Source organism: Scatophagus argus, chromosome 5 (genome assembly GCF_020382885.2).
Source record: "Scatophagus argus isolate fScaArg1 chromosome 5, fScaArg1.pri, whole genome shotgun sequence".
Lineage (NCBI taxonomy): Eukaryota > Metazoa > Chordata > Actinopteri > Scatophagidae > Scatophagus > Scatophagus argus.
In genome coordinates, this window is record NC_058497.1 from 10180313 (window position 1) to 10205265 (window position 24953).

At 39.3% G+C, this 24953-nt stretch overlaps 1 long non-coding RNA gene across 3 annotated transcripts in view; it reads left to right on the plus strand.

Annotated features, from left to right (window-relative positions):
- The window catches only part of LOC124058975, a 146140-nt gene extending 121524 nt beyond the window's left edge, over positions 1 to 24616 (plus strand). Inside the window, exons 3-7 of one of the 3 annotated variants that reach the window (XR_006843349.1) lie at positions 19272 to 19383; positions 20017 to 20172; positions 20271 to 20405; positions 24217 to 24291; positions 24471 to 24616. This is a non-coding gene — a long non-coding RNA (uncharacterized LOC124058975). Of the gene's footprint in view, positions 1 to 19271; positions 19384 to 20016; positions 20406 to 24216; positions 24292 to 24470 lie in introns of all 3 variants that reach the window. The other 2 variants (XR_006843348.1, XR_006843350.1) reach the window with 2 other exon arrangements.
- Positions 24617 to 24953: the final 337 nt, after the last annotated feature.

Here is a 24953-nt window from a genome sequence, read left to right on the forward strand (position 1 = left end):
TATTCTATAGTTTTTTGATATAGAAATCAGCTAGCTGTGAATAAACGTGGTTTTTAATTACCCCCTTTTCATAATAAAATGTTAAAATTGTGAAAAGACCTTTAGAGCTAATTAGTCAAACTGACTCAGGCGCATTTGATTTGATAACTAGATTTCATGCTCATGCGTTATTGCTGTGTCAGATTAGGGAGGTTAATTTAATTAATTAATTGAACACCTCAACCTTGATGTTTTTCCCTTTCTGTTCAGTTTTCCAATTATTATTTTTTTTACCCTTTTTCAGCATAAATACTTAATTTTCACATTTAGATTTCTAGCTGCAACATGTTTTCTAACATTTTTAACAAGAATCAATAATTGTCAAATCAGTAACTGTTTTTAATTTTATTCAAATGGATGGCATGCAGTACTGCCTTGAGATGATGGTGAGTCTTATCACTGCAGACTCAGTGATAAAATATGTAAACACACACACACATTGTGTTAGCTGTAGTGTTTTAAGCCGTTTTGGCTCTAGGATAGTTCTGTATCACGGTGTGCAAGTGCAAACCAGATCCAGCATTTTATTCCTCAGTAACTTAATGTGTCATTTTAGCTTTTTGTATCTTAATGTATGAAGAGTCTGTAATCTGTGTGCACGTTCATGCATTTTTGACAGTACATGTGCATTTGTGTGCACATGCTCTAAGTAACTATCATGCTTTTTATCACGACACTTTGCCCTCCCATCTCGCCCATCAGCCAGGAAATGCACTCATTTCAAGAGGGAGATAAAATATGTTTTCTTCAGAAACACTGTGTTCCTTCCAGACAGGTGCACTCTGCCCTTTATGTTGTGTATGACTCACACACTCACTCATACACACAAACATATCAGACAACCTCGGAGGATGCATCAGCATAGGTCTAATATTAAGTAAAGTGTTTTTGAAAAGTGCAACTTTTGAACACTGAACTCGGTTAATTGCTGGTTTCTTAATGAAACCTCCAATTTATTTGCACACAGCTGGAACAGTGAGCGGAGCAGGAAGCAGAGCTGTCTCTCAAAGGTAAAAAAAAAAACACGCAAGGCAAGCAACAAAAAATAGATTTTAGGGGGGGAATAAAGCAGATAAATAAAACACTGGTTGGGAGAATAAATCCTATGTAGTTTTTAGATGTTTTTCTTTCCTTTTCTCTCTCTTCTTCACTCACACACCTTCTGTGACACCCCTACACAGAGACACAAACTCTTTTCACCCTTTGATTACACGTACTGGGACCTGCATATCTGTTCTGACATGAGGGTATTGTCAGGACATGGTGGTTAAAAGATAGCAGTGAGAAACGGAGGGAAAGAAACAGCTAGAGAGACAGGGGCAGACAGGTAGACAGAGTAGAAGAGAGAAATAGGGATTGTAAAAAAATTAAATTACAGAATGATATACCTTATATTTCCACATCTTCACATCTCTAGCCTTTCCCTCTGAGAGCCCTCAGAGCGAAAGGCTGGAGACAGAAAAAACATTCCTTTTTCCTAAGGTAATTTTCCCAGATGCCTCCGAGCAAATGTTATTTTCTAAGCACCAACAAGTGAATTAAAAAAAGCAACAAAGACAACAGTAGCATCCTTGCTGTAAACAATCATCTGTTTCTGCGTCCCAGCAGAGCAAAGCCTTGCACCTCCCTCGTGTCTGCAGTGACACTGGCCATTTGAAGACAAATATATTTTGCTATTTGTGTATTCCTGTGCTCCTCTGAGATGAGCTAGATTCCTGTGCAGTTTTGTTTATTGTTCCCTCTGCCCCCAAACGTCCTCCTTCCCTGCCTGGGCTCATTTCTCTAAATGTCTTCATTTCTTGCCTTTGTCACATTACCCTCAATAAACAGTAGTATAATTAAAAATATGTACATCAAACAAAGCTGCGGTCCTGTAGCTGAAATGTTAACCCAAAGTAATTCTAGATACAGTCAGCACTATCTAAAATTCTTTCTCTCCGTGCACTCTCCTGTATAGGGACACATGAGTGTTTCTGTGGGAATTTTTGTCTATTCATGTAGTGGAACATTTGTGAGGTCAGACACTGATGTTGGACAAAAAGACCTGGCTTGCAATCTCTGTTCCAGTTCATCCCAAAGGTGTTTGATGAGGTTGAGGTCAGGGCTCTGTGTGATCCAGTCAAGTTCTTCCACACCAAAGTCATCCAGCCATGTCTTTATGGACTTTGCTTTGTGCACTGGGGCACAGTCATGCTGGAATAGAAAAGGTCCTTTCCCAAACTGTTGCCACAAAGTTTGAAGCATAACATTGTCCAAAATGTCTTGGTATGCTGAAGCATTAAGGCTTCCCTTCACTGGAAGTAAGAGGCCCAGTCCAACCCCTGAAAAACAGCCCCATAAAGAGGTGTGTCTGGATAGTTTTACTTCTATATAGTGTATATCAAATATAGAAATGTCATTGTTACCATGACAGAAGAGAAAAAAATACAAAATAATATGAACATTATAGTCTTAAACCTGATTTCATTTACATCTTGCAATATTATATACATAGGCTGCCATGGCTTTTGAACGTCCCAGAAAATTTCAGCCATTGTTTCCTCACAATCTTGCACACCATAATCTTTAGACAGAAAAGTGAAAAAAAAATCAAGAATTTTAATTTCATTTTAATCCTTGGGGAAATGATAGGCTAATTTTATAGTTAATTCCACAACAGAGAACACAGTCAAATTCTGTGGCTCTCATACTAATGTAAAAGTGTTAGTAAAACCGGTTGGTTTATCAGATCCCAGATGGACTGATATGGGGAGGCCTGTGTGGTATCGTATCTTTGTCTGTACACATTGTGGTTTGCAAACCTTCTGGTAGCTACCCACATCCTGATATGTTTTGTGGCATTCCAAGAGGTAAGAGGCATTTTAATGAATATTAGAGCAGAGGTGTTTTCAATTTTCAGTCGTGAGTACACTGGTGTCACATTTGCATTAATTTTGGAGAAACCTCTGTTACACTCTGCACAGCTCCCAGCGGTCGTTCCCACTGCATGTTCGGGTTTCAGAAAGGACTTGTGGATTGATTTGCTGGAATTCTCACTGAAAGCCCTATAACTATGTATAAAGCCCTATAACAGCAGAGAATCCTTTTCTCAAAAGATTGGGTTGTTCTCTTCATTTTGATTTTAGGTCTTGCATAGTGCTTCAAAGAGCATTTTGGGACCTGTTGTTTTCTGCCTCATGTCACTCTGTAGTGTTATGCTTTTAAAAGCACCTTTCCGCAGAGCCTCATGTGCACCTTTGTAGAATGGATGACTGTTTGAGTTCCTGCTCATGGTACTGAACATCTTCAGCAGCTGCCTTGTTATCACACTGCCTGATTTAGACTGGACTGCAGAGCCTCAGACAGGTCTTTAAGCTCCTCAAGCATATCCATCATAGGGTTTTAGCAAAAGCAATTGAACTCAACTTTCCTGTTTGTCCCTCATGCATACATCTTTCACTTGAATTTCAGTTCACGTCGTTACTTGCAGCTATGAGGTGCGCGATACATCATCTGAAAAGCGTTTGCTGTTCTGAAAGATGAAGTCACCCAACTTATCCATATGACGTGGCCAATCCCTCTCAGACATACGCCTTGGCCTACTTCAGAGACTGTATCATCAGGCTCTGTTAAGTTCTTTGATGACTGATGATTGTACAGGCAGTATAAGAAAAGCCGTGAAGTAGTTGTTCTCTGTGCAGCATCTGACACAGACAACTCCAACCTCTGGTTCAGACAATGACAGCCTATGAGGCCAGGGAATTTATTATTCACTTCTTGGTTCACTCCATTTGCCCACCGTTACAGAGGCTCCATCCGAGCAGAATCCCACCAAACAAACCAGTGTTTCAGCAGGCAGTTCAGCAGTTTACTCTTCAGTCCATATACAATTTTATACTGTAGATCGAGAATATCTCAGAAGTCAGTGGTCAGTGGTTCTATCAACTGTTGTTCTGAGCTGCACAGTAAAATAAGACCTTTGCTTTAAAAGGTGCTGATTGCTTGATTGTAACAGATTGCTTTGGTAGGATCACTTTTGATACTTGCCAGTAATTTTTAGCTGATTTTATATAAAATGTACAATGTCTCTACATCTGACATTTGAACATGCACAACATTTACACAATTTATCCCCTGTAGTCCTGGAGGATTAGTGGAGGCCTGTTACATTGGGAAATGTAGTTTGTTGTACTGAAGACATTGTGTGGGGTAGCTTTTAAGGAAACCAACCATGTTCTCAATTTCTTAGGCCCACCATAATGTGTTCCAAAAAAACAAAACAAAACACGTTTTAGTCATTGTTGTGATTATGAAGACAGAGGAAAGTGCAAAAATATGATCATTACTGAAATTTTGTGAAGCTAAGTTTAGGCCTATACTTGTGGGGCTGAGCATCAGACAGCCCCAGCCCAGTTTAACCCCTGACTTTACCCCTGTAATGTGTGGCTGCTGAACACTGTTCAACACTGCAGTAAAGTGGAAGTGAATTAAATGTGCTCAATGAAACTAAAAGCAATGGTTTCACAGTTGAGCTTTTTCACTACATTGGGCTCTGTTGTCGCAGTGGACAGAGTGCAGACTGTTACTTATCTCCATTTCCTCGACTGTGACCGTTTGGTATCTTGATGACTCACTGAGTGAACCAATGGGAGAAGAGATGGATGAGTTGTCAAAAAAAAAAATAGAAAAAAAGCCAGCAATAATGAAGATTTATAACTTAACTTTAACTTTATATAACTTTATAACTTTAACTTTATAAATTTCTTACCAGCTCTGTAATCCACCACACTTAGTAGTCCATGCTGAGGGACGTTCCTGCTCACTTCACCGCCATCTGAAGGCAGGAGGTATCTGTTTCATCTGCAGTCTCTAGTTGGAGCGATGATGTGCTCTGTCAATACACAATCACAGCACACATCCACAGGTTAAATATTGTGCAACAAGCATGAGACTGTTGCAAAATAAAGACAGTAACTCTATCAGAGCAGTGAAAAATTAATAAACTGTCGATCTTTCAAACCATATAAACATTCTTCCTCTCTGCTTTCTTCCGTATTTTCTTTTCCTCTCAATTTACAGAGTGACACAAATCCCATTTTCAAATTCTGGCATTGTCTGGCCAACAGCTGTTACCTAGCAGAGAGACCAGTAATTATGAGCAAGTGCTTGCTGCTTTTTATCAATAGCTGTAATTATAGGGGAGTCTTGAGTTGCGGTGTGTGGAAATCACTCTTCTGGATGGCAGTGCCACTCGACTTGTGCATCTCCATCGCCTGTTACAGAGCCTCAACCATTAAGTGACAACTGTCTGCAACTCTAATTGTCACAGGGTTTTGTAAGTTGAGGTATCTAATCATACAGCAAGTAGTCTAGTGACAGATCAATTAGAAACAGAAGGTTAAAGACTCTCCAGGCTCTGCAATATTATTGGGTTTATGACTTGAACAACTAATTTTTTCCTCTATAAAGTCACTGTAATCACTTGCAAATTATGACAAACTACTATAATCATTAGTATACTGTAATCAACTAAAGCATAAGTTCCAAGTAGTTTTCTAGTATGCAATCTTATTTTAATTGTTGTTTGCTCTCAATCTTGACCTTAACTCTCCTTTCAATATATCACATTCACTGACAGTACAGGCATGTATCTCCCTGCAGGTTTGGGCTTTGGGACTACACAGGATGTGTGCAAAATTCTTATGCACAAAAGTGGCCATAGTGCACTCTAAAAATCTTTAAAAAATACAAAGAATCATGTACATCAGTGATGATTTGAGCTGACGCTTATTTGTGTTTTTCCTCTTTAGATTGTACTCTGCAGTGATCTAAAGTGTGTCATCAGCAGTTTGCAGTGCAACAGAAGAAATCAATATTGGAGTTAAAAGTGAAGTTACTGCAGCTGCAGCAGAACAGTTTGTATTCATTTTTTTTTTTTTACTCCATCAGATGGAGATTGAGATAGCATGACAGTGATGAATCGTGTGTCTAGTCTCACAAACTACCTGACAAATTTCCATTATTTGTGGTGACGCTTCAGAAATTCTTCTTCACCATTCCTCATCAGACCATTAGTGCGGGACGCAATGTTGTTGTAGGAGACTAAGCAGGTGGATATTAGGGCAGAGCATGCTTATGAGCTCTGCTTTCTATCCCTCAACAATTGGTTTAAACATGCCAGGTTGACAGGCTGGTTTAAGGAAGACGTCCCCTCCAGCTCCGGTGTTGTTATTCTGGGTCTAACTGTGCATTCAGCATTGTTGATTCATATGCTGTACCTTCATCAAAAGCCAAGTTAGAATTTTAGTCAGTGTGAGCAGAGCTGGCCTTTTCTAAAATGAAACTGTCATTGCACTCAATCTATTGATATCAATTGATATTAAAGTACTGCTTCAGCTGAATTCCCGGAAGCTGATTATGAAGATACTTCCGTATACTGCTCTGTGTTCACTGGAGTGCTGTTATTAACAAGCAGAACTGTTTGGAAGTAAAAGGTTCCCGTGGGCTGTTAAATCAAGAGCACCCAGCTGTTTGAGGACCTCAAGGAATATTGAAATGCATACACATGTGTTGGTATGTGTTTGGGTTTTCAGTAAATTGTTGCAGGGTACATAATCCCAGAAAACAAAATCCAGATGCATATAAGACATATTTTAAACAAATTGTGCAGTATATTTTATTAGGTTTTTAAGAGGGCGGCACTTGCCTGTTAATTTCTCATGCTTTTCACTAGACAAGTCTTGTGGCAGTTCATTAGTTCCTTGCAAGACTTTTACTGTGAAACATCTTCATCTTCATACTCAAATATACACTAATATAAGCACAGTCTTGACTGCAGTGAAAGAAAATTACCGTTTATCACAACTTGGGTTTTATTTATGTAGCTTGGATCATCAGGTCTATCGGTGATATTACATTGTACTCAGTCATTGTAGTCAGGACCACCACCCAGCAGGGGCACAATTGCTAAAAATAGGTCCGACATGGCAACAAACAGAAGCAGTGAGAAAGAGGTGTTATTATAAACAATACAGGAGTGCTCACTTGTGGTTTTACTTCCGAATGAAATGGCTTGATTGTAACCTCTGTGATTATCTGACTGCTCGTGTTGCCAAGTTGCAAATGCTTCACAGCAAGGTGATCCTGATTGACTGGTTTCTGCTATATAGTATAAAGCCTAGTCTTAATTGATTAAGTATTATATATACCAAATACATGTGCCATGGTAAGGGAAATTCCAAATACATCAATGCATGTGACTGCATTTCCACACAATGAAACCCTGACAGGTTGTGCCAGTATGAGTCTGCGCTGTAGGAATATTGTCTGACACAAGGAAACAAGAGAAATCAGGGGGAAGTTTTCTGTCTCTCTTTCTCTGGTGGAACTTGAGGAGCTTACAATATTGTGTACATTGAGTGTGTGTGTGTCCGTGTCCGTGTGTGTTCTGGCTGGTAGACCATTCGACAGAGGTTGTGTGTAATCCCTATTGTTGCTGAAATGCCACCACTGTTATTAGGGAAGATTTATGTCTTGTGCCCAGGGATGGAGTCAGAATGCCAGCTTTTGTGTGTATGTGTGTGTGTGTTATTAATACATTGCACAGGGGGATGGAGTCACAGTGCCAGAATGCATCCGTGTTTATGTCAGATGTAGCCAACCTTTTTATACCAGTAATTGATTTGTAAGACTGAATAGTATAGCTAGTCTACCTTTTTGATGATCTGGTGTACATTTTAAGCAGATACATTAATTGACTGGATGGCAAGAATAAAATATGTATATGATACAAAATGACACTTTCTGCAAATTTAATTTTCCATTTTCTCAGTCATACTTGTTCATTAAACAGAAACGGCCTAATAACAGCATCTAGATGACACATAGTGTGATGCTTCATGACTAAATTAGAGCAGCGAAGCACTCAGATACTCACTTACTCAGATAGAGATGATGAAGAAACGTTCAGAAAATCAGATTGTATTGGCTTTAGAGATATCGTACCTGGGGCGTTGCTAGACATACAGCTGAACTGGGGCACCCACCCCCCGTTACCCATATGTTGTTGTTTTTTTTCTTTTTAAACCTGCTGCATATGAAATAAGCTTTACCGCTATAGTATGTGCTATACCAATTTCCCTTACTTATCTCATTATTATTGACACTGCCACACCCTGACTGAAACAACTACTGGTAAAGGTAAAAATGTAGAGATATACTATTAATGTACAAAGATATTTATTTCAACATACATGAATATTCTCAACAGGTTTTATGCCTGAAATGGCATAACTGTACATGCAAATAATAACAAATCTGACTCAAGTCATTGAATTCTGAATAATGGGGGCTGAATATATATTAGTGAGTGCTTCTTCTCCCACAGTGTTATCAAAACCATTACCTTGCTATTGGTATAAAAGGGTTTAAAGGTACAAGGACAAAGAGGGTAGCTACAGGAAGGAGTAACAATATGGCATTTACCCTAGACAATTTGCATAACCAGAACAATTCACAATAATGATATTATTGCAATAATTATGGAAAAATTTAAAAAGTAAATGCAATTACTCAAATTCAGTTTGAACTTTTGTGTGTTTTGTCTCTTTCTTTATTGTCAATACTGGTATATCACAACACTAATATCAGTGAGAATCAAGGTAACGACTCACCTAGTACATATGATATGTGTAAATCTAAGGATGAAGCCAAGGAAGACTTGGGTGAGGCCTCCAGGTGCCACCAACATGTCCCACATTTGGCTCCTTGATGGCAGATGAATCCCTCTGCTGATCAGAATGCTGATTGGTTCCACAGTTTTTGCAATTCTCTTGCACATTTGCATTCTTCTTCATTCCACAATAACAATTGATAATTACAGAACAGAATAGTTTCAGAACAAGGAACAAATCTAGTCACTTTATGGTTTTAGCCACCTTATTTAAAGTATACTGTATATAATCTAGAACTAAAAAAAACTTTTTTCTGGGAGTTTAAGACTCAAAACTGAGTTTGTTAATCTTTTGAGCATTCAACTGTAATTGATATGGTCATGTCAAAGATAGTCAAGAGCTCTAAGTTGAAGAAACTGCCAGAACATTATGAATTAGCCACTTTGTCCAGGCCAGTCAACATTGAGAAGATGAAGTGGTTTATTTAACCTGTATTTTGACTGTGATGCTTAATGTTGCTTGCAAACTGCTGAGGCTTCAAGAAAACTGAATTTGTTGCTTTTTTTTAGCAACACAGTGAAATAAGCTACTGCTGATGTTCAACACTAGCTAGCAAGAAATTAATCTGGAATATTATTTTTGTACACCTCTCTTATCGTGTATTTGCAAAATAGCCTAGACTAAGGTAAGATTAATGGCATCAGTCTAAATTTGTGGCTGTGAACATACATCTACTGATGCTTCTGGACACATCGTCAGTGATGTTCCTGGAATCCTCAGATGTTTCGGGTCTTTCATCATCATATATCCTCTTCCCGGTGACCCAGCCGGTATGTATTCATAAACCAACAGGCTTACTGATATTTTGACCTTGGGCTTTCTTTTAGGTGGCTGAAGTGTGTTTTCCTGTTGCTTGAATACCAGCTTGCTACCCTGTTCCACAGCAGTACATTTATTGCTTAACTTCCCACACCAGTACTCCTGCTGCTTCTGCAAAGTAAACTGGTTGTATGCCCAAAGCTGTAAGCATTCTTTTCACCATCTACATGTGGATTCACCAGACATCTCTGTATGTGTATATAAAGTGTATTTCATTCACTAAGTTGAGTCAAACCCTGAAATCCTGCCCCCACTTGTGTACACTGCACTGTTCAAATGGTTATTCAAAGTTTATTATTGTTGAACATGTTTACTGCCTAAATTGCACCAAATTAATCACTGCATATTCTTGGGTCCCCAGACACACACGTCAGGTGTAAAGTAGATTGGATCAGTGGTTCTCGAGATATTCATAGGACCTACAGAAAGGCAGAGAGACAGACAGACAAAGATTTCTTACTTTATAATTAGATCTCTCAGTAATTCAAGTCATGTCATCACCTATTACGGAGACTATGGTTTTAGTGTTGGTGCATGAACGTAATGGGGGCTGAATATATATTAGTGAGTGCTTCTTCTCCCACAGTGTTATCAAAACCATTACCTTGCTATTGGTATAAAAGGGTTTAAAGGTACAAGGACAAAGAGGGTAGCTACAGGAAGGAGTAACAATATGGCATTTACCCTAGACAATTTGCATAACCAGAACAATTCACAATAATGATATTATTGCAATAATTATGGAATAATTTAAAAAGTAAATGCAATTACTCAAATTCATTTTGAACTTTTGTGTGTTTTGTCTCTTTCTTTATTGTCAATACTGGTATATCACAACACCAATATCAGTGAGAATCAAGGTAACGACTCACCTAGTACATATGATATGATATGATATGATATGATATGTAATGACACATGAACTCCTTCTAGCTACAATTACTGGTTCCTGTCTGTTCCTACTGCATGTTCTCTGCTGGCTTCTCTTCATGTCATTTTGAAATCTAAGGATGAGGCCTCCAGGTGCCACCAACATGTCCCACATTTGGCTCCTTGATGGCAGATGAATCCCTCTGCTGATCAGAATGCTGATTGGTTCCACAGTTTTTGCAGTAATTGTGGTGAAGGATGCTGGATAGATAGAACTGACTGAAGGTGCAGCGGCATCTGATTTGGCTTTTATTTTAGCAGTGGCCACTAATGTGTTTTCACTCCTTCTATACAACCCCTGCATGGGTTCAGGAACACTTTGTCTGTTGTAAACGCAGTTTGACCTTTGATATTGTGGGATTTGTCCTTGTTTTGCAAATAAATTAATGAAAACAAAATGAAACCGACCCCACAATTTACTGCTTACGAATGGTAAAGACTGAAATCACTATTTTTCTATGATAAATGATTTCCACCTCCCCCTAAAATGCTTCAGTCATCATCTTAATCTCTGCTCCTTTCACAAGTCTGATTGTCATCAGACTATGGCACATACTGTATATATGCACATAAGCACAAATATAGGTGCTTATGATTGCATAAGAACTCACAGGCATACACACAGCCACATGTGTCCAGGTTAGACAGCTTACTTTTAATCATGAGTCTCACATACACCAGTGAGGAAACTGAATATCAACAGGAGTGAAGACAGAAAAGGTGTACAAGGAAGGGTCACTCTGTCCTCTCCACAAGATCTTTTGATATTCACGGGAGACATTCTTCTTCTAACCACTTATGTCACTTACCATTCATCTTGTGTGTTCCTTCCGGCTGTGTGTGTGTGTGTGCGTCTGAGTCTGTCCACCCTTGCCTGTTAACATGCATCTGAATCACGTGTGCATGTACATGTGTTCAAGTGGCTGTTGGTTCATATGTCCTACTTTAGTCAAGGATGGCACCAATGAATAAACAGCACCGGTGTCATCTTGAAACCTTCAAAAGGACAGGCAATGAGAGGTCAGCGAGATGAGGAGAACTGAGGCAGTAGGAAATGAGAATGGCTGACGAGAGAGGATAGGATAGGAGGATGAGAAGGGGACTGGAAGGAGATGAAATAAGACAAAAGGACAGCCAGGGGTAAAGAGGTAACAGTGATTTCTACAAACTACTAGCCAGAAGGAACACTCATGTATGTACGCTCCTGCCTGCTTGTCAGGCAAGGTTTTTTTTTTTTTTTTCCCGTTCTTCCTTTATATTTTGAATCTCATTTTGACCTCTTGTATCCATCTCCCTTCCCCCCATCTCTCTCTTTCCATTAATCAGACAAGCCTTCCTTCTCCTAGACAGCAATGTCACATTTGTTTACTTTTACAGTTCTTCTCTTTGTCCAGTTTTTTTCTTGCCCTTCCCCCTCCTCATTATTCTTCTCAACATCATCTCTATGGCATGATACAGTATCGATACAGCTGTCTGCTGTATTAACGTTTCAGCTGGCTGAGCAGCTTCAGTTTTGTCAGCAGAACAAATATGTCTTCATTTGACCGAATACTCTTTCAGCTGACCCCCTGGGTGTGACCACTGTTGTGTTTAAATACCCACAGGAGATAGTTTCTTTCTCTCTCTCTTTGACTCTTCCAAATCTATCTATCTATCTATCTATCTATCTATGTATCTATCTATCTCTCTCTCTATCTATCTTTCTTTCATTTATTTCTTTTCTTTTCTTTTCATTTAAATACACATATGTGTATTTAGTAGGTTAATCATCAGGCAGCACAGGAGCTTGTTGATTACCACTGATGCCTGAAAGCACCGTTTGCGTGTTCTCCTTGTGTTTTGCTTGGGTTACTTCCAGTTCTTTAGTCTCCTCCCACTATGCAAAGACATGCATGCTAGTTGAACTGAGAGTGCACATAAGTGTGCATAATTGTCTGTCTGTAAGTGTTAACCAGACTGGTGCTGTATCCAGAGCCAGCCCTACCTCTCGCCCAATGTGTGCTGCTCCAGCCCCCCACCCCCCATGATGCTGGATGAACGTGAAGCAGTCAGCTGCAGATGACAGGGTTTACCTCTATTCTCATTAAGAAACTTACTTCTGTTACATGGCACCAGCATGCCATGATGAAACCCACTGTGTGCAGGAGTTACATGTAATTGAGTAATTAGTTAAACGCTTGATAACTGACTTGAGTGCGCTCAGTTTTATTGAGCTTAGTTGCTTATCCAGTTATAGAACCTCAAAGTAGTATTTGTTTTGACTCATGAGCAGTGAATGCTCTTGTATAGAAAACAATTTTCATGCATATCCACATACAGATACTTGGCTGGCTGAACATATATACAGTATGGCAACATTTCTGCGCACTTCTAATACATATACATGAGTGCTTAGCAATGCATGTGAGGACTTGTCGCCCCATTTACACACAAACAAAGATAAAAATACCAGATTTTCCACGTTACTTTAGGTGTGAACAGATAAGTCAGAAAAGAAGATATTGTATTTGACCTCTAAGCAGTCAATCTGGACATCTGGAACAGACGAATGAGTGAAGCTCAAACAGACAGGTCCGTCTCTTTTATCTTGTCTTTGATGTCCCTCTTTCTCCTTCGCTTAGTTTCACTTAATCTTTGTCAGGGTAGATTTGTTTGTTCTTGTGTTTGTTGTAAGTCTTTGCACAGAATTTGCATAGAAAAGCAAGATTTGTCGGTTCAGTCTCAAAAGGGCGTAAAACACACACGCTTACATTCATACACACTTACAAAGGGAGAGAAACTGCTTAAAATCTCACAGTGTTTACTCACAGTAACAGTGAGTAAATAGAGTTTAGAATCAGGATGTTTTTTAAGTCTTTGTCCAAAATCCACAGCAGATCCAGCTTTTATAAACAAAAGGTCATTCTCGATTGCAGATGCAAGCACAGAATAACAGATGAGGATGCACACACGCACACACGCACACACACATGCACACACTCAAGCTGACGCATGCAACACACACAAGTTCACACACTTGGTGCCAGATCAGAGACATGCTTACCAGTTTCCTTTTCTAATCTTTGAAATCGGCGTCCACTTTCATGGCTGAATGTCAACTCTGTCACACTGACAAAAACACAGCTTAGCGTTCTCTGAGAGGTAAGACACCCATTAGATCTGAGGTGACTGTTGCTTTCGCTACCAAAGAAGACAGTGAAAATTGTCAAAGTGTAACTGTATACCCCGTAGTTGAATCGCTTTCAAGTTCAAGCGATGCACGTTCCACACCGCTGCACACTTCAAGCTTGTGAGCGGTGATGTTAAAGCCTGGAACCGCAGAAACAGAGCAGAACCATGCGTCAGCACCTCGGCTCTTCAGTCTTAGTCTGTTCTAAAGAAGACGTGGTTTGACTGCTTGTTTAACCTGTATTTCCTGACAGTATAATGACCTGCAAGTTTATACTTTTTTTTTTGTACTTTTATCAAATTATTTCAAATTAATTATTGACATGCAGATGACTGATATCTTACCAGACCAATATTTTTCAACTCAAATGCATATATTTTTTCCACCTAACTGCAGAGACAGATTCCAAGCTGACTCTGAGGTATAAACAAGGTGGACATGTACGCACCACGACTGACTGATATCTGTGTGACCTTGTTCTTACTGATTCTCGAGTTGGTGACTTCAGCCCAGCTTCAGCGTAAACATAGGCCCAATTAATGGGCCGAAAATGAATGAATATATGCGAGTGTGCAGAGTGTAAAATAGAACTAAAATCAAAGCCACGGCTGAACTGTTAAACCTTAATAAAAGTCAGTCCACATGCATTTTTCCACAGGCCTCTAGTTCAGATCTCTAGTTCAGTTGTCAAAACTAAAAAACGAAACTTTTCCATGCTGGTTAACTGTGCACCCTGCATCCATATACTCGGTTACTGAAAAGACAGGGATGACTGTGTCATTTTGATGTTAAAAAAGATGACTAGAGTTGTGATTGGTTCTTAGTGAAATGATATAGCTGATCGTGTCTGCCATTTTCAAGTTGGTGGCTAACTAGCACTCGAGTATAGTGACTGATGCTGAATCCTGCCAAGGCACAGAAGTCGAGAAGTCAAATTCTTATAATAAGATAATTATAACAATTACGTAGTGTTATGTATGGAACAGACAGGTCCGTCTCTTATATATATCTTATAATGTAGCACTTCATTGCAGCAATTTCTGATGGAATCTCTTATCCCTGATGGCAAACAAGTAAACTCCATGATGCTTGAATTTACATTCAGCACATGTGTCAAAGAAAAAATACAGTATATAATCATTAATTTAATATTTCCTTTAATTATTAATTACATTGCAAATTCCTGCCTCATGCTTTCACCAATGCTTAAACTGGAAATGCCCAGTGCAAGAATTGTGCTAACTGAGCATTTTGTGACTTCAACCCCTCACTGTTTTTTGTACATATTAAAACATTTTTATACAGTAGCTTGTAGATTAAAACAGATATGATTTTGATCACTGAGTCGTTCAGGCATCAAAGTGCCGGATATTTTTACAGGGTGAAAACCAACTTTTATAGTCAGTATTTTATTTGAAATGGGCCTAAGTAGTTTCCCTGTTGGGGATAGTCTGCAATTATTTTTCAATTCCACACTCTTCAGGATGTCAATACATAACTTTTGTGGCACAGCAGTAAGCTAATGCATCAAGCTGAATATACCAGACCCACAAGTATACACACACACACACACACACACACACATATATATATCAGTGTGGAAGTGTCTTGCTGAGGCATCTCTTTTTTTGTACCCATCAGTTGTGGTTTCCCTACTTCCTTTGTGTCTCTACTTCTTTTGATCTCCCTCAACTCCAGTTTAGGCTCTGTTTCCAAACCAAATCCTCAGACTGTCTTCCATTGTTCATGTAAATCATGTTTTCTCACACAGTCTTTTTATTCAAGTAACTTTTTTTTTATTATTTTTTTTTTTAGTTATTGCTTTTTATTGCTGTTGCAGCCACTCGCCTCTTCTTTTTTTCTGCTCCATCCCTTTCTCCTGCTGCCCTAGCTCACCTCTTCAGATGACAGCCCAGTCTCCCATGACAGCTCCGGGCCACACTGTCATCCCCTGTTTGTTTGTTTGTGTGTGTGTGGTGTTGTATCTGTATTACTGTGTTTGTGTGCGGCCTCTCAGTTTCCAGTGGGAGTAATAGATTGGGTAAATTTTGGGGGGGTTTATCAACTTTACTGGAATGTTTGCACATGTGTGCGTGTACGTGCATATCTCATGGACAGATCATAAACTTTGTGTATAATCTATCACAAATATGTGTTTATTTTTAAGAAGCTGCTTCATTTCTCACAAATAATATCCAAATGTTTCATAAAGAATACAATGAAAATGTCAAATGTCACAAGTATATTATTGACACAATGTGAAACGGAAAAAGAAAAGAAAAAAGCTAAAAATTTGCATCTTTTGAATAACTCTGTACGCAAGGACTGACTTGTGCCTATAAGTTAGAGGTCATAGTTAGATTTACTCCAGGCCATCAGTGAGTATATATCAGTATTAATGCCAAATTTCCAGTAAAAAGGGGCAGATTACATTTCAGTCACCAGACAAAGAAATGTCTGAGAGGTACTGTATCACAACCATCTTACAAATAAAAACTAGAAATGATCAATCAGTTGTTTTTTAATTTGACTGAAAATCAATCAAAGAAGATGAATCCTTAAAATGTATTATTAAAAATAGAGGCCACGCGTTCCATTATTTCCACTTGCTCAGACCCCTGCCTCTTTTCTTGATGTTTTGAACTGTCAGAAAAATATAAGCTTTCTGGAGATGGTCTGTGGGATACTGAACATTTCTAACTGTTTTTAGACATTTTAAAGAAAGGACAAACGATGAGAAAACCATTTATTAATTTGATAGATGATTACAGTGGTCGTAGGTTACAGCCCTAAACTGATCAAAACACTGCCTGTAAAAAGAGCTGAAAGGATGCCTTAGAGAGGAACTACTGTGAACTTTGACCTCATGTGAAAGCAAAGATTTTTCATTGTCTCATAACTGTAGAGAAATTTACTGTCCACACTAAAAATGAGTTATTGTTAGTTCACACTGTGACTTGAACTACGGTCTGTTGTGTGTGTGTGAGTGAGTGTAGTCCAGTGTATCCAGGAAGAAAATTTACTGTTTACAAGGATCTGTATATGACCGTACAAAAAGAGCAACACAGGTAGTCAACACAGTGATATAATAGAAATCTGACTTGTGTGTGTGTAGTATGCATACTGTATTTGTGTCTCAGGAGGTAAAACTGAGCTTTATGGGGACAGGAGTAACAACAGAACCTTATAGAGCATGCTTTACTAGAAATGGTAAAACTCATGACTGCTTCACACACTGTCTGCTGCTCTGCTAAATGACTCTTGGGTCTGGTGGTGGATGAGCTCAACACTGAGAGATGATCCAGAATCATATTTCTGCAACTGGTTGAAAGGCATACACATTTAAACACCCATTTGATTTCTACAGAATATTACTCTGTTATCTTTAATGAATCTACTAAGGCTCAATATTATTATATTATGAAGTATTTTTCTCGGATATGCCCCTAAAAATATATGTTTAGTATTATATTACATGTGTTTGACTGATAACTAGTGGTTTTCTCACCTATCACACACAATGTATGTATATATACTTATGTGTGTTCCTAAATTTCTTCACTGTCAGAGAGAGACTGTCAGTCAGGGAAAACTGCCCAGATGTTGGGAGACACAGAAAACAAGCCTAGACTCAAGTTCAGGGCAGAATACAGTGTACACATAACCCAGTCATAACATTGTTTCAGTCCCATCAATATATGCCATGACTGGTCTCCCCTTGCTGCTGTCTCTCCTTCTTATTTCTGTCAAATAAGGTTGAAACAAAAAGAGCAAATGAGGCGCTTTTCACAACAAATCACGTCACAGTAAAAATGAGTCATGATGCATCTCATGTGTCTCTTTTCTCTTTCTTATTTTCTTTTACAATTTTCAGCACTTTACATTGAGTTGTCTGGTGCAAACCGTAAATGAACAGGTTTTGTATTTAGAATAACGTACATGCTTTTCATTCTCTGATATTACATGTTGGCTTTTGATACTCTGATACTGAATGGGCCCAGACTCTCACACTCTCTGTTTTTTCTTGCTCTCTTTCTGTCTCTCTCATGCAAAGCACAAACAAAACTAATGAATCCGCAACAGCTGACTCACCTGAAAAGATGTCTCCTCAAAGAAACACTGGGAGGCACGAAATAACAAGAGAATATAGGTCATGTTGTGTGAACCTTGATGAGTTACATAGATAGATAGATAGAGAGATTTAAATGTTTATGTAATAACACCTCATATGGCCTCCTTCAATTTACTGATGAGGCCAGGGAAGAGCAAAGGAACCTTTCCAAGTTTGAGCTTTAGCCAGCAGGGAATATTTTTAATGTGGCACACTGAGCGTTCTGACTGTGATGGAGGAGTCCTCAAATACGGGGTCACAATGTGAGCACATTTGGTACACTCACACATCAGTACCTTTGCAGACATGCTCTGATATACAAGGATAGACACGTCACAATGTTCAGAACTTCTATTTTTACGATTACCAACTTTATCACATGTTGTACACACACACACACACACACTCACACTGCAAATGCACATCTGCTCTCATACACAAACACACACTAATACTATAACTGTTGAAAAGAGAGCAGCATTCAGTGAGCTATCTTTTTATTGATCTATTTGAGAGATGAATTATTAAACGTAAAAAGTGAAACTGCTAGCCAAACCATCTCTCTCTCTCTCTCTCTCTCTCTCTCTCTCTCTCTCTCTCTCTCTCTCTCTCTCTCTCTCTCTCTCACCCTCACTGTCTCTCTAACACACACAGACACATACACTCTGCCTGTGCAGACATGCCATCACACATAAAGGACACTTGAGGATAGCTGTGTTTTTGACATTCATTTTTCTGGATCTCTTCAGAGTCTCTGTGAGTTGTTACTTTGTAGATAATTTATTGTGAGTGGAAATGTTGTGAGAAAGAGAACACAAAGGCTAAACAGCTTACTGTATAATTATTGTTTATTTCAGGAATGATTAATATGATCAAGACCATTTTCGTATTCTTCTTTCAGGGGTAATTCAGTCTTCATTAATAGTTGAGGGTTAATACGACAATAAAACTGGAGGGAAACCACAATGTAGGAAATGCTGCAGAGATCTCAAGTTGAGAGTTAAAACTGGCAAAAAACTTTGGAAATTTCCATAACCCTAACAGGTAGTTTTTGATTGAAAACTATTTTGTTCATATGTTGCTAATACCATGAAGTTTTGATTTTCAAGTATTGAAGTTTCTACTACAAAGTTTGTGACCATTTCAGAAAGCGCTCTGCAGGATTAGGCTTAATTCACTTTTAAATCAGTCAATCCACAGGAGTCAATTTTCTTCGGAATCCATTAATTGAGAAACTTTTAATTCAAAACCTCATGGAATAGTTGAAAATGGATGAAACAAAAGAACGGCTGGCACTGGATTGTTGTTTAGACCGTTTATCTGTTTTCTGTAAGATTCTTTAAGATGTGAGAAGCAGCATGTCCTTTGCGTATGATCCTGGACATTTTTTTTTAGGTGGATGGTTTGAATACTTTGTGGGGTACTTTAGAAGTGCACAGTTTTTTCTAGGCAGTAATGAGTGTACCACTGTGACCATTTGTCTGGTGATAAGGCAGTCTGGAGAAGGATGCCCATGCCAGGAGGGAGGTCAAGGCACCAACTCATTCCTCTTCCTAGACACTTCCATTTATCAGGCCCGACTGCATGCATCACACACCCTCAAGGTAGGTGTGCATGCGCGTGTGTGTGTCTGTTTTTTTGTGTATGCGTGTGTTGGCTGGAAAAGGGGCAAAAGATGAGATGACTAGAATTATGTGTGTGGGAGAGAGAGTGACAGATAGTCTCTTTGAGAGAAACTTTGAAGGTATACCTGGTGGATATGGAATTTCCAAATGATGTTAAATCCACTTATTTCTAACTCTGAGCAGATATAAAAACCTAACATTTTTTTCTCTAGTGCTATTTAACCTCGAGGCTTGGTGTGAAGGACTGCTACATTGACCTCAATTATCAATATTTTAATGCAATAAATCTTTATGCAGAGTTGTAGGCCTTTTGTCAGTGATGGATTTCTGGCATTTAAAAAGCAAAAACATTTTCTGAGTCCAGCACCTATGGGATTTGAATCGTAAAAAGAAAACAGAAAGTAATTTCATTGCAATATAGTATAGTACAGTATAGACAAAAGAAAATAGCTGCATCATCTGGCATGTCTGCCTTGCTACTGCCATTGTCTAAAAGCAAACAACAGACGGTTAGCTGCTTGATTATGAAAGATCTGCAAGAAGCAAAATGTTGCCATCCAGGAAAAGCAACATTTACCTGGTCAATTTTTTATGAATCTTTTTTAAATGCAGATGACTGTGTTGATTTATGACCAACCTTGAAACCACTGTGTGCTGGTCATCTCTAATTACCTGCATTATGACTGAGGTCACAGTGGCTGCCTGCATGTTTTCCAACACAAGTGCACAGCCTCTTTGCACAGTTTTATGTATTGTTTTATGCTGAAGGTAGGTGAGAGTCAACAGTGGCTGTTATGTAAATCTGTCACATTGTGTCATTTTCGGCCCTTCATCATGACAAAAATGACCTTTATGTTGCTTGACAGGACGTCCGCCAAAAGGCCATCCATCCAAGTTTATTTGCTTCTTCTTGGAATTCCAGGGCATAGAACAGCAGATACCACTATCACATCCACAATACCATGTGAAGCATATACTGTCACATGACCTACAGCAGCAAGGTACTACTGCATGCCTGTCCACTGACATTTGAAGCAGTGTATTTAGACATATTGCCTGAAACTAGTCATTCCTTATGTTGCAAGAAAGACAATCCGCTTTGTACATTTATTAGTAAAGCATTGTTACACAGTTGAAACAGATAAATATTGTGACTAAATGGCAGTTTCTGGAACATCAGATGTGATCGTTATAGCAAACAGATGTGGCTGTCATATAGAATCCCCATTGAAGAATTTTTCAAATCAGCTTGAAGATGCGAGTGTCACAATGTGACAATTAAATCTTGAAACGTCTTCTGCATATTTAACTGTCACGGAGGCGAATGTTCAGTAGCAACAGTTGTCATAAATACACACACACACACACACACACACACACACACAGTGAGAGAGAGATAGAGATCAATGGGTGTAACATATAAGCAATTAAATCCTTGACATGGAACATCTTGAGGTGTCTTTCACACATGCTTAGATTCCAATAATTGAACCCACACTTTTAGGAGACATATCTGGAGACAGATCAGATCTGTTCACTAGCAGCAGCTCTGTGTTTTTTTTCCCCTTCTTCTTCAGTCATGTATGCTGCATCAAGGCAGCCAGGCCTGAACCTGTGACAGCAGCACAGTTGGTTGAGCACCTAGAGCTGCCAAGCCGTCAGTTTGATGTCTGAATTACAGAGCATACACATCTGCGCTCGTCAGCCCGCAGTTAATCTCAACATCTGTACGTGTAGCTGGCCACAGTTGACTGCATAGAAAGACATAAGGTTCATTAGATTAACATGACCAACCTGGAATGTTTGGTGTTTCTCTCTCTGAAACAGGTGAAAAAAAACAACATGCAATCATTTAGACAACACTTTTAGCAGATGTTTGGGTTTTAACGTTTCTCTTGGGTGGGCGAAGTAAATCAGTTGGTGAGTTCACCACTTTGGTCCAGACTGAACTGTCTCAACAGGTATTAGATGGACTACAATGAAGTCTGTTAGAGATATCTCTGGTGACCCCAGGGTGAATTCGAAACATTTTGGTCACTTTTGACCCTTAATGCTGCCATGAGGTTGACATTTTATGGTTCTGAGTGCAATATCTTGACAAATATGAATTGTAATCACTGTGGTCATCCATTTATCTAAATTTTCTTTTAGTGTTTTCATCAGGCCAGATTTGAATTTGTCCAAAATCTTTTAGAAAAAATACATCCAGAACTAGTTGATATTTCCAGCAACCGCTTCCTCACTTTGTCTTTAGCGCTAATTAGCTGATTTAGCATTGTTAAACTAAGTTGGTGAAGAGGGTAACTGTTACCTGCTGAACATCAGCATGTTAGCATTATCACTGTGAGCATGTTATCATGCATCTGTGCCTGTAGTCTCTTGGAGCTGCTGTAAACTCCTCATCTGTTCAAAACTGTGTAAATATCCATCCATCTTCTATACCGCTTATCCGTCAGGGTCGCGGGGTACATCCTGGACTGGTCGCCAGTCAATCGCAGGGCCAACACACAAAGACAAACAACCACACACTCTCACACTCACACCTAGGGGCAATTTAGAGTAGCCAATTAACCTAATGTGCATGTTTTTGGGATTGTGGGAGGAAGCCGGAGAACCCGGAGAAAACCCACGCAGGCACAGGGAGAACATGCAAACTCCACATAGAAGGGCCCAGACCGGGATTCGAACCTGGAACCCTCTTGCTATGAGGCAACAGTGCTAACCACTGCACCACCGTGCCGCCCACTGTGTAAATATATAAATAAATAAATATAAACATAGCACAGATCATTACAATATTTATCCACATAGTCAACATCTTCACTGAAAACCCAACCTGTCAATTCCCTACTAAGATAAGATAAGATGAACTTTATTGATCCCGCAGTGGGGAAATTCACTTGTTGTGGCAGCTCACAAGGACAGAAGAGGAGTGCAAAAAGCAAAGAGTGTGCAAAAACAGTTACAAAATAATGTAGAGGTAAAATAAATTAGCAATTTACAAGGTACTAATTCCCACAGTTGATACTTCCGATGACATTTGTGTGGGCATGAACTCCTGTCTCTTATAAAATGGGTAAATGGGACATGCAAGATTTGTAAATGACATCATTGATATTCTTCTCTAAATTGCACCCATATTATATCGGCCTGTGCTTTTGGGTAGATTGAGAGCTCTTCTGTGAAAGAGTCTCTTTTCAGGAGTAGCACTACTCTTGTGTCTGCATGATAAGGGCTTGGCTCCAATGACTGTTTCAGTTCAAAATTCATAATATGTAATGTCATTCACACATTCAGCTCAGAGCGATCTGGGTGGGAGAGAAGGCAGCACATCCAAAAGCCTCTTGTGGTAATTCTACAGATATAGAATTCAGGTACATTAGTAAAAAATAACCCTGCACAGGATATGCAGCTGAGAAGATGGATAGTATAGTAAAAGGGTAAATGGAAACAGAAGGTGATGATAAGCAATAAATGCCTCCAGCTGAAATCAAACAGTGGATGTCGCAGTTTCATGCCTCTCGCCAATATGGACACCCGCCGCTTTAGCTTTTGAGGCACAGCTACGTCACTCTGCTGACAAGCCTTACCGCAGGAGTGGGTGCCTTTTGCGATACATAGAGCTCGGAAATTTTCCAAGCTGGTCATTATTCACAGTGTTAAGGGCCTGTTTTACACAAATCACATATAAAAAAAATATATTTCCCGGAGGTCATTTTAGTTTTATAGGAGACATGAGATGTACAGATTTTCCTTTCATCAGTTTTCATTTGAACTACTTTCAAATTCTGTGGATTTTCTTGAGTACAGAGGAAGTCACACCGCTGTTGAGGTTTTCAAATGTAATTTTTCAGTGCTTTGAGCGGCACAAACAGAATTCAGTTCTGCTCTATTGCTTTGGGATTTTGGCACACATTTCAGAGGTGGATATATCAAAAAACTTGGCACATAAAATTAAAACTCTCTGTGTTGCTTTGTGCCCCAGTGGACAAGTTGGAACGACACCATGTACATTATTTTTGTGATTGGGGTTGACTGGTCCTTTAAAGACATAAGTGTGTAATAATTTATACCTGAAATAGTTCACCAGTTTACAGTCGGTCTCTTAAGAGATGAAACCACTGAAAGGCAAACATTAAAGCCATTCTTGGAAATTTCATTTGAAATCTGCAAGTCACTTAACCTGGCAAAACATAGCAAGAAAAAATATTTTAAAGTAGAAAGTTAGTTTGTGTCTTGAAATCGACATTCATACAGTCCCTGTAGAGTGAAGACCCTCCTGCTCAGATTAAGAAATAGTGTGGTCATTTTATACTTTGATTTAACAGTACAATTGTGCAACTAATCGTCAGTATCTGAAGAGCCATTTACTTTCCACCACTGTGAAATTTGTGTAAATCTGTAGGCTTTGCCTGAGTGTTAGTGTTTGTTCACCCCTGCCTTGAGGGAAATTGTTTCTACTCAGCATGTGTTAAGGAGTGAAAGTTGAACATAATAATTGTGTAATCCACACACTCACTATTATCAAGTTTCTCAGCACTGATAAAACGCAAGCGCACACACACACACACACACACACACACACACACACACACACACACACACACATATCACAGTCTTGGACTCCCACCGACTCCTTTGGGCTTGATCACCTGCGCTCCTCCACATCCGATAACATTAACTTGCTCTCAGTATTCATCCCCTCAACAACCCCCACACCCACCCACCCACCACCACCACCCCACTGTAGTGTGCCTGCCTTTCTCTTATTCCCTTTTCCTTTGCTTGCCTTTGTTTTTTTCTGTCTCTCAGTTGTGAGGACGACAAACATACTGCGGGCAGAATTACCATGGAGATGCACTCAGCCTAGTCAAAGGCCCAACAGAGGTATTAGCATGATAGGATCTGTGGTAGTCCATCACACACCGACAAATGCACACATATTGGCACTTGCATGTATGCCTGTGTGAACAAACGCGCACACACTCACACACTCACAAACACACACAAATGCATGTTTACACACATACAATGACTGATTGTTCTTCCCTTATCTGATGTTTCAGCCAATGGTTTATTTCCATTCCTCGGCCAGGGAATTGTCTCCAGAATGCTTGCAGTGAGAAAACTCATTCCGATGATCTGGGTCAGATAGAGGCACTTCCATCGGCCACAGACAATTCCGGCTCGGAACGACATCAGAACTTTAAAGAGGGAGGGAGAGGGAGGGAGAGACTGCCTGAAGACAAGATGCACCAGAGATGATAAAACAAGGGAGTTGATATCCACCCAGCAGTCTGCCAGACAGATAAATACGTTGCTCTATGTGAGTCCCTGGAATGAATATTCACAATACAAACACTTTACATTCTCAACTCCATCAAATGTGCAAAGCTGGGTGCTTATACAGGCCCATTTCTCCTTTTGTCACTGCCAAGCTATAAATTGCTCCGCGCCTCTCGTAAATCCATGGAACACCACTTGGAGGGAAATGGTTTCTGTTTTCTCCAGCAGCACTTTGGTTTTGGGGAAATTGGTTTGCAAACAAA